We start from the raw sequence: 4,267 nt of genomic DNA, 5'->3' as shown, positions 1-4,267 counted from the left end.
ATGGCAATCAAACAAGACCTACACAGAGTACTAAAAGACATTCTAGAAATGGATGAAAATGACCATAATTCCAAGAATGACAGCAAAAAGAACCCACCAAATAGAATAAAGAAAAACAGGAGAAAATTAGGGAACCAACAAAAGGAAACATGACCAACATAAGTCAATATATATCTATTACAACTGCTAATGTACATGGACTCAAATCACCAATTAAAAGAAATAGGTTGTCCAAACCATCCTGGTTATATACATAGATAAATCTGTTTCCTGCACTCCTTCTCCTGTCTTCCACAACTCAGTATCTCTTTCCTTTTGATTAAGTTCATTCCCTTTTCCCAGTAGATCTGTAATACTTGCATTTTTTTCTGTTTTAATTCTAATTTGCACTCTCTTTAAAAAATAAAATTTGGTGCCTCCAGGGAGGAGCCAGTGGTGCAGCCATTAGTCGCTACAAGTTCACTGATATTGGTATCAACTTGACAGATCTTATGTTCAGAGGAATTTATAGAGGGATTCAAAAGAATCAAGAGGGGGTCGGGGAGATGGCTCAGTGGAATAAGCGCTTTCTTGGCAAGGGCAAGGGCCTGAGTTCAATCCCCGATTCTGGAAAAAAAAAAAAAAAAGACTAACAAAAGAATCAAGAGGACTTGCAAGAGGTGACAGAGAGAGCTCTCTAGATTGGTGTTAAAATGTTCATGATTACAGGTTGAGATCTACAAGACCATAAAGAGGTTTTACCAATGGCACAAACAAAAAATACATTTTTCAGCACAGTTGGTTGTCATCCTACAAAATGTGGTGAGTTTGAAAAGAATAATCCTGCTCTTTACTTAAAGGAGTTGTCACATCCTACTAAAAACAATAAGTGGAAAGTTGTGACAATAGAGGAGTGTGGCCTTGATTTTGACTGGCTACAGTTTTGCCTCAAAGATACTCAGCTTAATTTCTTTTTCCTTTGGTGGAACCAGAGATTGAACTCAAGCCTTTGCTCTTGCCAGGGAAGTGCTTATTCTACTGAGCTATCTCCCCATCCCCCATGAGCTTAAATATTTTGAAAACTAATTTGAACTGTCAGAACCAACAAAATTACCAATGCTTCTTCATTGTTGAAACTCACATGATGAATTTTTGGATACAATGAGAGGAAACAGAGATTGGTTTGTAGGTAAAGTGGTACACTCATTTGATGGTACCAAGGAAGCAGCAGCTGCTTTAGATCTTTTTTTATGGTTGCTCACTGAAAAATGAGGCAAATTTGGAAGTTTTGAAGTCAATACGTAGTGAAAAATTAATGATTGAGACTGGTGCAGCTTGGTGTGGAATTAAAAGCACACACACTGGAGCAAAATATATAAAAACCTCATTTCCTACCAAGAAGAAGTGGGAAAATTGTTTAAGAGACAGAAATGAACCCTGCCATATAATTCAAATACTAGAGATAATGGAGACAGTAAGACACAAAGATCCACAGGAATTAGCCAATATGATGTACAACAACACCATTAAGATACTTTTTCCTGACATTTAATTGACATAATCCATCATGCATGAAAAATTTCATGCCAAAACATACTATAAATTTAAATAAAGAAAATTATCTGAAAAAAAGAAAATTATCTGATATGGATAATCCACTACTATTATGGTCTACTGGCCTATATTGGATTATTTTCCTGAATTCATGCATCTACAATATTTAAATGGCAATGGAATACTCATTTCTGACAAAACTAAACAAAAAGTGGATATAAATGAAGGTTCATTTTGTATCTGTATATACAAAATAAGATAGATACACAGCTACTTTCTCTTAATTTAGTGAGAAGAAGGATTTATACTAATAGTGTTTGAGTAGGATATCATGTCTGCATCTTGTACTATGAATAACCACTATGAAGACAGTAATATGCAATGTATTAATTATTGAAACTGTCCTACTAATTGGTTTTGAAACTGTCTCATCGCTATTTCTCAATAAAATTAATAAAAGTGAATAAAAGAAAATTATCTGAAAAAATTAAAAAGTTTTAAAATTAAAAAACAGTTGGCAGTACAGATTAAGAAACAAAATTAAACCACATGGTATATACAAGAAACACATCTAACTCATAATTGAAACTTACTCCTATGTATTTTGTTTTCAAACTTAAAAGAAGTGAAAAAGTTTTGGTAAGCCAAACATTCTAAAAAACAACATTGTCTTTTTGATATATACCTATCTCTATACAGTAAATACTTAAAAATATGTAAATATAACATTTTGGAATGATAACAGTTTTAAAACTGGTGAGCACAATTAGTCAACACTAAGTGGTCTTACAAAATTGTTTCTAATATTATATTTGACTTTTTCAAAATTAAGCAAATGCATATATGCATGCAGATTATGAACATGCATGTGAGTACAAAGTCCTTTAAAAAGAATTCAGCTTTCTGTTATAAATACTAAAACATGCTACATGTGAAATTTTTTGTGAAGTTTTATATCCTTGATTCAAATTTATTTATGTTTGAGAGACAGTTAAGACCATGCATGTAGAACTTTTAGTTTCTTTTACCCTTCAATAAATAAAGTTTAAAAAATTGTGACATATTTTCTACAAAATATGTTTAATATATTCTGCATATACAGAAATTAAGACATTCTACTCAAAAAGAATTCTTAATTGTATTCAACTATATAAAAAACTTAATTGTATTCAACTATATTAAAATCTGATGAAATAAATTGTTGGATGTGTTTTTAGTATATTTGCCTTCACAGTATTGCAGTTTAGATGTTGGTAGGAGGGCAGTTACACAAAATGGGCTTAATGAATGTTACAGAGTAGAGAGAGTGAGAAGGCTGCTTTTGGCTTCCACTCTCACAGCCACTGCAGTACATTGAGCTCCATAGAGAGAGCACTGGGGCAAGTGAGAGCTGGTCAGGCACTGGGTGACTCTGTACCTTGCTGAGGAAAACAAGAATGGGCAAAGGAGACCTTAAGAAGCTGAGAGGCAAAACGTCAGCATATGCATCCTTTGTGCAAACTTGCCAAGAGGAGCACAAGAAGTACCCAGATGTTTCCGTTAACTTCTCACAGTTTTCTAAGAAGTGCTCAGAGAGGCAGAAGACCATGTCTGCTAAAGAAAAAGAAAAATTTGAAGACATCGCAAAAGCAGACAAGGCTCATTATAAAAAAAAATGAAAATTTATATTCCACCTAAAGGAGAAACAAAAAATAAGTTCTAGGATTCCAGTGTGCCCAAAAATCAAAGAAGAACATCCTGGCCTCTCTATTGGCGGTGCTGCAAAGAAACTTGGAGAAATGTGGAATAATACTGAAGCAGATGACAAGCAGCCATGTAAGCAGAAGGAAAAGTACTAACTGTACTTCGCTGCCTACTGGGCTAAAGGAAAACCTGATGCAGCAAAAAAGGGGAGTCATCAAGGCTGAAAAAAGCAAGAAAAAGAAGGAAGTGGAGGAGGAGGAGGAGGAAGATTAGGAAGAAGACAATGATGAGTAAGTTGGCTCTAGCGGAGTTTTTTTTTTTTTTTCTTGTTTGTAAAGCATTTAATCCCCTGTACACAACTCACTCCTTTTGATGAAAAAAAAAATGTAAGGCTGTGTAAAATTTGTTTTTAAACTGTACAATATCTTCCTCTAGTATAGTTAATGCACTACCAAATATGTCTTTAGATAGCCCTGCCCTGGAGGTATTTTTAGTAGCCACTAACCTTGTCTGGTACAGTACGGGGGTTGTAAATTGGCATGGAAATTTAAAGTAGGTTCTTGTTGGTGCACAGCACAAGTTAGTCATATATGGAGATGGTTGTTTTTCATCTTCAGTTATCTCTGATGCAGCTTAGATGAAATATTTTTTGCTCTGTTAACTGAATACCATTCTGTAATTGCAAAAAAACTTGCAACTGTTTTGCTGACATTCTGAATGCTCTAAGAAGATACAATTTTTTATTTAAAAAATAAGGTTGAGTCCTAGCCCAGTTCCGGTGAGTGTGTGGAGAGCTTCCGGTTACCCTGCACCAGCGGGACCACTCCCAGCACAGGCACAGCTTGGGCCGGACCCCCTCCTACCCCTCGGGCCATCCCCCACAACTCTGCAGTACCTCCCCCAACCCTCCCACCGAGTAGGAATTTCTGCTGAGTTCTGGGAACCCCCAGACCCAGTCCTAGCCCAGGTCCACAGCGGGAAGGAGCTGAGCACAGCAGCCACACCTGAGCCAGAAGCAGCTGGATAAGTCCAAACTCTGTAGAGCTCCACC

The 4,267-nt window shown here is 36.0% G+C and overlaps 1 pseudogene; it reads left to right on the top strand.

Moving 5' to 3' along the window:
• Positions 1-491: 491 nt before the first annotated feature.
• On the top strand, positions 492-1,531 carry LOC101565208 (annotated as a pseudogene).
• The last annotated feature ends 2,736 nt before the right edge of the window (positions 1,532-4,267 follow it).

This window comes from Octodon degus, unplaced genomic scaffold (assembly GCF_000260255.1).
Source record: "Octodon degus isolate 3935 unplaced genomic scaffold, OctDeg1.0 scaffold00258, whole genome shotgun sequence".
Classification (NCBI taxonomy): domain Eukaryota; kingdom Metazoa; phylum Chordata; class Mammalia; order Rodentia; family Octodontidae; genus Octodon; species Octodon degus.
Note: the sequence above shows the minus strand (reverse complement) of the source record. Positions and strands in the feature narration are given on the sequence as shown.